Consider the following 13,645-nt stretch of genomic DNA (forward strand, 5'->3'; position numbering starts at 1 on the left):
CCTCGGTTATACTAAAAAAATGATGTTATATATATTTTAATTGAATTCCCATAATATGACGCTATTGTGTTTTTTATATTTTATATTTTTAATTAAAACTATCACGTCGGATTTTGTATAAAATCGACGTGACACATGTATTGCATGAAATACTTAAGACTACAATCTAGCTAGTTTCTAACTTTTCATTTACCTAGAACGCCTCAAACTTCATTTCGCCACTCTCGTTTCGCAAAAAACCCTAGGCGGTTTTCAAGTTGATATTCATCAAAACTCTTCCTACAAATATTCATCAAACGTCATTTTTGAAACATGTTTATTCTTCACTGAAACGAGTTATATATCACTTTGTTTTTCATTGATCATTTTATCTAGGGTTCTATGTGAGTTTGTCTTTTTATTATTTTGTTTCTATGGTTTTCCATTTGTTTTTATTGAAATGTTAGTTAGTATAATTTCTCTTGATCATTTTGAGGTTTATTTAGATAGTCATTTCGTCATCATATATCATTTTTCAATATGTTTTTACTTCACTGAAATGAGTTATATATCACTGAAACAAGTTATATCATTTTGTTTTTCACTGTTTATCTCTTGATCATTTTGTTTCTACATATTTGTCTCTTGATACTCATGGCCGATAAGACAAACAACTCCCATACAACATCAATGACTCACCCCAAAAATGTTGGTGTCTTGATGAATTCAACCTCCATGACTCATACAACTACCTTTATAAATACAAAACGTAAAATAAAAGCTAGAGGTGCCACGATGAATTGAAGCCTCCATACAATGTGTATCCATTTATTGATCAAGATGTTTAGAAGAAATTTGTAGAGTCTTGCATCACTCCTGTCTTCTTGGTAAAGAGACAAAAAGGAAAGGAAAATCGAGCTAGAAATATCTATCCACATAGATTATCTCGTGGAGAATATCAAAAACTTGAAAAGGAGATGATGGAAGAAAAAAGAAAACAAAGGAAGAGAGAGTTAATAGGTTTTATAAGTCTCGATCCTACTTCATCTCCATCATCACGACACGAGAAATGGAAGAGGGTACGTCATAGAAAAGACGGAGAGTTCACAACAAATGTGACACGTGAAGTGGCTCAAATGATTGTAAGTAAATACTTTTTTCAACAATATTTATTTTAGTTAAATCAATTTGTTAAAGATGAAATTTCATATATGTTGTAGGATGATCTAGTTTAACAAACCGAAGCCGGACTCTTCACTTCACAAAATCGTCATGACATCTTGATAGAATCGATTGGAACCGAGGAACATCCTGGGCGTGTTTATGGTCTTGGAAGAGGCATTAGCTTCAAGGCATGTTTTGGACCATTTAAATCATCTCGAGAGAAAACCAGTATGTGTGTGTGTGTATGTATGTATGTGTGTGTGTGTGTATGTATGTGTGTGTGTGTGTTTTATGTATGTGTGTATGTGTGTGTGCGCGTGTGTGTGTGTGTGTGTGTGTGTGTGAGAGAGAGAGAGAGAGAGAGAGAGAGAGAGAGAGAGAGAGAGAAATTAAAGAGATTGTTGTTGTTGAGTTGGAGGAGGAGAGGAAGAGGTGGATGGAGAAGCAGGATAGGAAGTTAGAGGAGGATAGGAAGAAGTTCAAGGAGGAGGAGAAGAGGTGGAGGAAGGAGCAGGATATGAAGTTGGAGGAGAAGAGGAGAGGTTGTTGTAGACGGTGCAAGAGAGTGTCCAGAAGGAGCAGGAGGAAAGAGAGAGAGAGAGAGAGGATGACTAAGGATAAAGTGTCTGAGAAGTGTACCCGCGATGTGCTTGAGGTATAAGTTATATGTTGTTGTTATTATTATTTGTGTATTTTAAGTTTGGATTGTACTTATGTTGTTTTTATGATGTAGAAATTGAATTCGTTGGGTCTATTAAGCTACACAAATTCAAATCAGTTGGAAATTCGAGAGAATGAAGTTCAGAAAATTACAGGTGGTACAAGCGTGAAAGAAAGTTTTTTTGCCAACCAGGGAAATATTGAATCCACACTATCAAAAGTAGATAACATTCATAGACTAAGAATGATCACTGACAGTATTCTCGGCCCATGCATGGGTATTAAATTAAGTCATGATCCAACTCAGTTTATTCGTAATTTCTAGGATTTCTGTCCATGAATTTTTGTTGGGAAATGTGTACTTAGACAATTCTGTATTACAAATTTGGTCCTCGTAAGTATAGTTTTTATGTTGATCTCTATTTATATTCATACGTTCTTCTACTTTAACATAAATATTTTCTCTTGCAGGTACATCCATGAGTTGTATGTTGAAAGGAAATTCCAAAACAAGTATTGCATCTTAGATCCGACACATATTGGTCTTACTCGCGGTTCAACAGGAAACAATATCCTTCTTTACTTAAAAGATAAGTTGAAAGGGAACATTAAATATAGTTATTTATCCCCATTTTACCAAAAAGTAAGTATATATTAATTTGTGTTTTCATTTATAAATTAATTTTATGCATATTATATATTCTTAATGTTTATGCAGTGAACATTGACAACTAATTGTTATATGTCCCAAGAAAAATACTATAGCTATGTTTTGCTTGTTGCACTCTGAACTGCCCGAAGTTGTAGTTAACGCTTTGAATGAGTAAGTGATATTATTTTTAACTTTAGAGTTGAATAGTTTTTATTCAAGTTTAATTTTAACCGACATGAGTAGAACGACGGAGGAGTATAATGCACTCAAACATAATGTAAAAATCCAGTTTATGTTTCCCCAAAAGTAAGTATATTACTTATGCTTTTTGATATTATATTATTTGTGTGTATTAGCGTGATATAAATATATGAAAATTATTTATAGTGGCGAAAACAACCTGACAACCATTCATGTGGATATTATGTTATGAGATATATGCTCTATATTGTCTCCACAGGAATTACAGTTGGATTGATGAAGCATAAGGTATTAACTTAATTCATATCTTCTTAAGTTCATGCTGTTTTTGTTAGTTTATTATAATTTAATTTTTGTTCTAATTATAGGAGTTTAACAATAAAACATCATACTCAAAAGAAGATATGGATTACATTTGATCACGTTGGGCCAAAGTCTTTTTATCTTGCTATGATTCTCTAAAACAATAGTTTTTTCTTGGTTGTAAATATGTAAATTTCCTTAATTTGTTTTGTGCAAATATGTAAATGTGTGTATTTTTTATTGATGGTCAGAACAATCTAAACTTCTAACCTTGGTTTAAATGATATGATATATTCCAATTTTGTCACATATTTTGTAGTTTATGTGTAAAAAAATGATATAGACAGGTGAAACTAAGATTTAAAACAAAGTAAATATGGTATTCATTGGTTAATAGATTTTTAATGATATGATACAGATCAGTGAAAATGATACAAACAAAATTATACAGACCAATAAAAATGATACAGACAGTGAAATTGATACAGTAAAATAATGAGATTTAGAAAATACATCCGAGAGGTATATGGCGCGCATAACAAAATTTAGAAAATAAAAAATATACAGTTGATGGAGATCGAACTCATGACCTTTTAATTTCTAACCTCGATTTTAAAAACACCGAGGTGACAGGGAATTTCTTTTCATGTCGCCCTTTGTTACCTTCCTTATATAGCCGAGGTTAAATGCATTTCGCGACCGATGTTAGATGTGTTATTTATAGTGTAGCAGTAAATTCATGACCACTGGGCTATTGGTTAACTCAACGTCAATAAAATCAGAGTCGGCACCGCGCTTTTATTATTTCCAAAGGAAAAGGGGAGAAAGTACGAACAAAACCCAAAGATAATAAGTTTTCAAATCAAAACTAATAAAAATGTCAGAGATTACATGTAAGGGGGTTGGTTACACAGAGGGAAGGTATTATCACCCAAAGTATCTTAGGTACTCCTAGGGAGCCCTTTTTGTGTGTACTTGTTTTGGTTGAAAAGATGTTTGTTTTAAAAATAGAATGAGGGGATGAGAAAAGAATTCATTATTTATATTTTGTGTTTGATAAGACTTTTCGTATTATGCATACGTACCAACATAAATAAGGAATCAAAACCTCATAGTTCGTGGTAAAAATTTCAAAGATGGGTGGATTGATTTTAACAAAAGCTTAGAGATATTTTGTTATCAATGGGAGAATACTCAACCAAACATCCACCAATAATTAGGGATTTACAACATTTAAGAGGAAGGGCTCCAACTTGGATTAAATCAACAAGTATGCCTCTAACCCCTAGTAAATGGAAAGTCTTACACTCAACATATCATGGAATGGGAGAATTACATCTCAATCAAGGATAACTCAAATCTAAATGCTTTCTTTTTTAGAGGTTTAAAAGGGAAAAGGCACCAAGTGGCCAAAATGATTATGTGAGGTTATTAGTTCTTTTTGGTCTTTTTGAAAATAAAGTCAATATGATTAAGTCTTCTTACAGGTTTGATTAAGAAAATAGTTTTAAAATCAATGACATAAGGCCAAGGTTTCTACTCATTAAAACAAGTCTAAGTTGAAAAACAACAAGCAAAGAAATTTTGAAAATGAGAAAGAGATTTTGAAATTAAAGTAGAAGGAGGTGGAGATGAAGAGGCTATCCTAGACAAGATTAAGAGTTTTGAGTTGAAAAGATCTAACTCATGGGAAGCATCCACAAGACAATAGTGTCAGATAGAAACTCATTTCCTTTGGATTGTCAAGTAATTAACAAGAAACCCAATGGTATAAAATAAAGCAATCAATCTAGCATTTTAAAGCAATCAATCTTCAATGTCCTTTATGTGTATCAGATGAAAAATCCCTTGAAACATACTCAAAGAGAAAACATGAAATAATACCAATAAGATCAAAATAATAATTTAGACAAAGAGAAAGAGTGTATCAGATAAACCAAAGGGAGTCTCTCAAGCTTGTGTCAGATGAATGGATTTGGACATGGTTTTGGTCTCAAGTTAATGGCATTGGCCAAGCTTTTCTTCCATGGCTCAGGAATATATTAAGCTTTTCTTCAAATCAAGTCACAGACAAAGATCCAACAGTCCACTAATGTGTTTTTTAGTGTTTTTGTTTATATTAAGTGTTTTAAGGTCCTAAGACCATAAACAAAATAAGTTCACAAGCACAAATATATCACAAGCACAAATATATCACAAGCACAAAATATAATGGCTCAAGTGAGCAAAATGAAAATAACTGAAGCATAAACACAGGCCCAAGTGGGCAAAGAGCAAATGACTGAAGCATAAACAATTTGCATGAATGTAAATGACAAGGAATGATAAAGTGCAAGAATTTAAATTGCATTAAAGTAAATGACAAGAAGATTAAATGTTATTTGTCAAGTTAGTATGTTAATTGGTGCCTTGAGGCAAATTTAGCTATGTTAAGCAATCATAAGTAGGCTTATGTAGAAGTCATACCTATTTGAGGTCGGTCAATAATAATGTTGATGTTAATGCATGCTAGAGACAAGGTATCCAAGACCAAGCTCCTAAAGCATACCACACACAAAAATAAGAGGGGATGTGCCTATCTCAATCAAGCTTATGTTGATTCATCTGACACAAGGTCATTGATGAACCAACTAGCTAATGATCCATGAGAAGCCATTGGCCAAGATATGATTGGGGAATAAATAAAATGAAAATGGAAAGATTAAGTGAATGGGATCCCAAATTGGTCAAGGGATAAATCTCACTTGATCAATACCATTCATTCATCTTGAGGGATGAAGTTTTAAACTTCATTAACCTCTTAAATCCAATGGTATTGACCAAGTCAAGGTCCAATTCAACCAAGACCAAGGCCAAACAGAAGTAAGGTTAACATAAAGTCAATACAAAAGCTCACCAAAATATTAAATTAATTAAACTATTTTTAAACTATTTTAAAAATGAAGAAAATAAGTTTTTAAAGATCAAAAACCTAAAATCCCTTCCAAACACCAAATAAATGGCCAAGGGATTTATCATAGGTCAAGCAAGGTCAAATGACCATTGACTATTTTTTTTTGGCATTTTTCAAAAGTCAGAAGTAATTAAAAACTAATTAAAACAAATTAAAAATCATAAAATTCATCAAAAATATCAAACATAATCCAAAAATTAATCTTAAATCAAAAATTGGAAGAGGAAAATATTTGTGAATATTTGGTATTGGTCCCATAATTTTTGGATCAAAAGTGAATTTACGATGAATTTTGGAAGAAAAGGCTAATTAAAAATCAAATTAGAAAAATAAAATAAAACAGAAAAGACAGAGCCATCAGATCTCCCTCATTAATTGAGGTGGCAGATCTGATGGTTCCACATGTTCCATAGTCAATGCAATCACACGTGTGGTAATCACAAGCAGAGGTCCAGATTAGAAGATGGGAAAGAGATCCAAGGGTGGGAACAATGTCACGCCACCACCAGAGCCCTAGCTCCGGTTTCTCCGGTGATGGTCACCGGACTGTCAAGATCAAATTTTCCCAAAAATGGATGGATCTAACATCATTTTAAAGGAAAAATTGCAAGGATCGCGAATATCACCTCTATTTGTTCCATCTCTCACTCTATAGTTAGAAAAATGAAGATCAAATTAGAGGTGTCCAATCTGAGTTGCTTCGGATCAAGTCCAAAACAACTCAGTCATGTTGCCTATATTAGTAGGACTTCAGCCAACACAAAATTAAGCTTAGATCTAGAGCATGGAGGGATAATCGAAGAGATGGAGTTTTGAGAAATCCACCTTCTGTGAGCAGCTTCTGAGCTTGATTCTTGATGCAATGCTTCTTGCTTTCTCTTTCTCTTGCTTGCAGAACCTTAATGGAATGGAAAAGGGAATGAACCTTTGGAGTTTCTGCTCACAAACTTGAGTTGAACAAAAACTCGATTTCAAAAGAAATCTTCAAAGAATTCTATGGAGTGAGGCTATGGCAATGGCTAGCAAAGCTTGGACAGTGTTTCCCTAATTCTAAGCAAATGCTCTTTGATTTATAGGCCAAGGAAATTATAAGTGCAGCTTTCCAAATTTCAATGAAAAATGAGCAATTCTGTTGCATGGATGCACGGGTGCATGTATAGACCCAATTGATGATTGAAATCCACTCTATATCGTGCCAAAAGGTTGTTGAAGTCATCACATAAGGACATGCAAAGTTGTGCAATGTTTGGAGTTCAAATCTTGCCAAAACAAGCCATGGAAAGACCTCATGTGCAAGTCCCTCATTTCTCATCCAAATGTTGTGAACTTGGACTTTTTATAAATCTCTCATCATAAAAAACAACTTTGATGTTGTGACGTTTTCAATTTGAAGCTTGGAAAATGGAGAAAGTTGGCCTTGAATGTGGAGGTATCAAATGAACCCTCTTTCCACCTTGAATAACTGTTGATGTAAGCTTCAAATGAACTTCGCTCCTTCTACAAAGTTGTATCTCTTTCAATTCTATTCAGTATGACCACAAATTAGGAACCATTTTGAGTTTGTATGATGGAGTTATGGATTTTAGAAGTTGAGGAAATTTGCTTGTTCAATGATGAGGACCAAAATGGACCTATAATGTTTTCTCATGGTATATGACTTTTCAAGTAGAATTTGATCCTTATCAAATAAACAAAGTTGAATAAGACATATTTAAATTAATCATGAAACTTGTATCATCTTCATATCATAAAAAATGAGGAAGTTATGGCTCTTGGAAGTTGACCTTCTATCTAGAGCACAGACAAAATGACATATAATCTTTCACCATAAAAAATGACTTTCCAAGAAAAATTAGCTCTTGAGGCCAACATGAAAGATGTTTGGAATTTCATAAAGAGTAAATTTTATCTTGGAATCATTTTCATATGACAAAAATTGTAGGAGATAGGGTCTAGGAAACCCTAGATTTGACTAGTTGGCTTTTCTGGTCAACTTCCTTGAATCAACTTGCAAACTTGAAGTTCCTTTGCTCTTAGGAGCTCATTTAGGATCATATATGCTTACGATGATTTAAAATTAAGTATCCCTTGATATCTTTGATCAACTGTTGAAGAAACTTGTTGAGGAAGACACACAAGTTACCCATATGAATTAGGAATTCCTTAACAAATAAGCTTCAAACTCTTGATGAACTCTTGATCAAAATGATAAATAAAGAACATGAGGATCCATATATGATGTTTAAAACCAATGTGGACCTTTTATTGCTTGATCTCTTGCATTGAGGGTCTCAAACCCTAGTTGTGGGCTTGGTGGGGCACAAATGGACACACACATTACCTACAAAAGAAATAAAGTTATACTAGACATATTTTTATATTTTGGTTAGTAAACAAAGAAAATAAAGTATGATACAATCAAATATGCTTTGTGATCTCTCCCAATGCAAACCCAATGAATGATAGGTGAGGAGAATATCAAGGTGTGATCTCAATGCCAATGCAAAGCTATGAGATGGTATGAGGGATCTTAGGGTCAAAATTGGGGTCTTACATGTAGTAGTGAGAGAAATGTAATATATTTTGCATAAGATGGGAGATGAATGCATATTTTAACACAAGAGATGAAGGTAATGTAGTATGAGTATCTCTCGAAAAAGAAGAGTATTATTTACTACAGTGTTTTAAAAAGCAGACATAACTAGTTAGTCGAACTAGGAACCAGAGGGGTCATTGGTCTGGTCTGATTGCCAGATCGAGTAAGCTATTGAACTAGTGGGAACTGGGTAAAATTGATGAATCAGTGATCTTGAAAAATCGACGGGTTAAATGCTTGCTTTTTTTCCTGAAACAAAACAACGTCATTTTGATAAATTAAAAAAAAAACTTAAAATATAAGTCAATTTTGTTATATAAACTTATTTGGAACAACTTTTCCTCTTTAAAATTAAATCTATTAGACATTGCAGTTATTTTGTTATTCAATTTATATTGCAATTAAACTTTGTTCAAAATTTATTTGAATTTGTTTTTTGTATTATCTTGTTGAATGTGATAACTATGTTTAGAATTTGAATTTAAATAATGAACTTGTGCAATTATGAAATTTTAAAATTCTATAGATTTTGCGAATTTTTAAAAACAGAGTCATCTGATTCGATCGATTTAATAATTATATAATTTTGTTATAGACATAGTTCATTCAACCAAATTATTTGGTTTAATCCAGTTTAATCATAAGATTGAATTAATGATCCAATGATTCTACCAATAAATCAGGGACCAAATACCTTCATCAATTTGATAATCAGTTTGATTTTTTTTTAAAAAAATACTTTTTTTGACCGATAATTCCAGTTGTTTTTTCTATATAAAAAATACATTATTCATTAATCTGCCCTTGAGTAAAAAAAAATCATTAATCTAACCTAGGCAAAATATTCTCACAAGTTGCTGACGTGGCTCCAAAGTGACACCTATTAGTTATTAAACAAAGTTTTATTTATTGTCAACCAAATTGGTTAGTTGTGAAGAGAATTAACTTTTGTTATGGGGTTCTTTGGTTGCATGAGGTGGGCATATACTTTTTCTTGTTTTGTATTTGGAGCTTCCTCTATCGACAAAGGATTAAAGAGAAACAAAATAAACAAAGAACTAAGAGAGAGAGAGAGAACTGACAGATCCACAATCAACATAGAAAATGCATTTTTTTAAACTACTCAATTGCATCTTAGGCATCATCGAAATTGCTAAGAGCATAAGATTAATTACCCTAAAATTGTAATTAAACATAATAAAAATAGACATTGGAAGAGTTAACGATTTCCATCTCTTAAATGAGTTCATTTTCATCTTACTTTGTAAAATTCAATATGTATAGGAAAAGAGGTAGATACTATTAGATAATTTATTGAGAAAAATGGCATTAATCATATAGAACAAGCTGAACAAATACAAAACAATGACTCATAATTTTGTAATATAGTTGCCGTTTATATTATTAATATTGCTGTACCTAATTTAAAGGGTCCTTCTATAATGCATGGACTACGTAGCAATATAGATATAGATATATTTATTGATAGTATTGTTCAATTATAGACCAAACTTGCAACTACTTGCTTTGGCTTTGATGGTGTGCAATTTTAGAGTGGACACATGAGATATTTTGTCTAAGAATCTAGTTTCTTTTGAGGGTAGGTTCATTGGATATGAAAGTGATAATCCCATGGATACTTCTATTTCAACTTTGCAATGTGATAGATAAAAAAAAAAAGGCTTTTATCAAAGTGAGTTGAGAGCATTCATTATTACAAATAAGTTATTTGATCTCAGTAAGAAAATAGTTTTATCATACTTTGATGGACGAAATAAAGAAGGATTTTATAAAAAGTGCATTATTTTCTCCTCAATCGAATTGTTATTTGAGAGAAAAAAATTTATTGATCATGAGTTTGATCTCCAATAACATTATTTTGTATTTTTAAAATTGAAAAGTGTTCGCCACTTTTTCTCTCGATTGCTTTTATTAAATAATATAAAAGATATATATTTTTCAAATAATTTACATGATTATATATATATATATATATAAATATATATATATATATATATATATATATATATATATATATATATATATATATATATATAATATGGAAAATAATTGATATGGTTCATGTTGTAATTCTATCTCGAAGGAGTCTCCAAACTCCTATACCATGCTTGCCAATCTTTGCAATGTATATGATTGAGGTATTGGAGTATTAATCTTGTGTCAGAGGGCTGAACAACTACCTTTCGTACTTGCATCACCCAAAACAACTTTCTCAGATATATCTAATTTATTTAAATTTGGATTGACGAGTACACCTATCGATTTCAATTGTTACGTCATAAAAATAACAACAATACAATACATAGTTTTAAGAAAATAAACGACAACAACACATAACACATATTTTTAATCAGAAAAATGAAAAAGAAAGTTCATAAACCAAACTTATATTTACCTCAATTACATACCGAGTCACACTCCCCCACGCCTCTTTGGTCACACTCTCCCGCACATCTTAGACTACACTCACCCACACCTCTTAGGTCACACTCTCCCACATAGCCACCTACTCCTTTTCTAATGTTGCCTTTATCTTCCCATGCATCCTCTCCCTTAGACTTTGATTTACTAGCTCTTTAATATGTTTTTTACGCATTTTATCACTCTTTGACGATGATCCGAAAAATAACCTCAGGTCAATGCCTCGTTCAACACCACGAACATGCCCACCATACTCATTTGTTACAATCTCTTTTACCAATATGTCATGGCGTAGTTGTGGAACAACATAATTAGTATTGGTTGTTTCAACCAGCAAATCCTACGATACAATTAAAAGTTCATTACCAAATTGAATTAACTACAATTGATAATGTTGAAAAAGGTATCTACTTACAATCTTATCAACAACTACGCATGTAGCCTCTGATGTGAACTCACATTTTGGTCTTTGACGAGCTCTCTTTCATTTCTCCTAGTGTGGTTGTGGAGATGGGCCACGAGCAAGACTTATAGAAAGATCTCCCAACTATTATTCTCTTTGTTTTCTTTTTTCCTTTAATCATTGTCTCCTTTAGTTTATCATATCTTCCACGGGACAATCTATGAGGATATGTATTTTTTGCCCTATTCTCATTTCCTCTTTGAATCTTAGTCAGGAACTCAAGAGTGTTGTGAGACTTGACAAACCTCTCACGAGTGTCGTGATCTATAAAACTATATGTCTCATATGGAGGCTTTAAGTTAACACTCTTTGGATTTTTAATATAATTTCTTGTACGCTTCGTCTTAAACCCCCTCAAATGTTCACCAACATATGATATCTATTTCTTTGCCAACTTATCATCTTTTGGAACAGTAAAAACATTCTACATTTACATTATAAAGTTGGTATTAGTATTAAACAAAAAGTAAATGGTCATATATACATGTAAAACAAATTATGAAAGTTAAAATAAATATCCCCAATATCGATCAATATACTTTTTTTCAAGTCACTATCAATTTGGTTCCAATCATCTAACAAAATACTCGCTTTACTTCTATCAAGTAATACCGTGTAACTCTTAAAATTCGTAGCATTTTCACCATAACGTTACTCACTTTTTAAATAAAATCGCTTGGCATCCTAACACCAGTATTGCCGGATTTTGTCAACTTGACCATCATTGTGTCACCAATATTATTTGTACTTTTAGTCTTAATAAAGGTGGTTGCAGGAGTGGTAGCTATAGGAGAGATGCTAGTCAAATTTCCCATACCTATTTAAACAACAACAACAACAATAAACATTTCACTTAATACAACATCAACACTTCCTAAGATCCCTTCATAAGTATAACCTCATAATCATTTTATTTAACACAATATTAATATACAAACCTAAGAACACTTCCTAAGAATAGCCTCAACAAAGACACCTAATATGAGATTTATGGTACATATTATATATTTTATTTAATAAATTCCTAGCAACACTTCATAAGAATATCATCATAAACATTTTACTTAGCACAACATCAACAAAATAAACACTAAAAAGGAAAAACCTAATTTACTTAACTCTACATATTGACTTTTGTTAACATCAACACTAAAAAGCAAAAACATATTTCCATTCTTATCAACTTAATCAGAATAACAAAATCTATAACAAAAAAAATGACTTTCATCAACATAATCTATAAGCAATGAGCAGCGTACACTACAAAAACTAACATTCTAAAGTGAGTAACGTACCGAATATGTGATGAAGAAGATACGAGAATGGTGAATGAAGCTTTGTTAATGTTTGCTTGTATTTACTTCATTTCAAGCTACGTTGGTGCTTCAATGGTGTTATGGCGTTCGAAAGGAGGAAACATACATATTTTGGAAGAGTTTATGTTAAACACTTATGTGTGTTGGAAGAGATGAAGTTTTGAAAATGATTGTGGAATATGAAGTTAGATGTTAAGGCATTTAAATGGGAAAGATGAAGATGAAAATCGCTTGGGGTATATTTTTTTAAAAGACTGTTTGATTTCACGGGAGAATGAAGATGAAATGAGTGTTAAAAAGTAAATTAATAGTTAGAGTCTAGTTCTAGAAAATACATGTAAAAGAGATTTCCTCTAAGTTGGACAATCCAACTGAGGGAATAAATAATTTTTTAAAAGAAAGAAGAGAAAAAAACATTATGAAATAGATAGATGATATTTCTTCTCGTTTTGAAAACTTAATCGGGATAATAGATAAATTATAAATAAAAAAAGAAAGACACTAATTTAAAATAATTATAAGTAAAAATGCTAAATGACAAGGCATTACATTCTAATATATTTGTTGTTGTGAGTTTCATGCGGATTGTTGATATTTCATGTGGATCGGTGAGTTGACAATGCTACTACAAATAACACATATCATGTCGGACGCGAAATAAATTTCACCTTGGTTACAATGTCGAGGGAACAAAGGGTGACATTAAAAGTGATAAATTTACCCCTCGATTTAAAAATAATTGAGGGGTTAGTTTAAATGGTTATGGGTTCGAACCCAACAATAGTTTAAATGGTTATGCATGAACTGATATATATATTGTTTACACATACTGTTAAAGTAAAAAATGTTGATCTTCATCGTCATCGCTGTCGGTGAAAAATAAATGTTTGATATCTTGGAGAATAGCAAATGTTAG

Source organism: Lathyrus oleraceus, chromosome 4 (assembly GCF_024323335.1).
Source record: "Lathyrus oleraceus cultivar Zhongwan6 chromosome 4, CAAS_Psat_ZW6_1.0, whole genome shotgun sequence".
Lineage (NCBI taxonomy): Eukaryota > Viridiplantae > Streptophyta > Magnoliopsida > Fabales > Fabaceae > Lathyrus > Lathyrus oleraceus.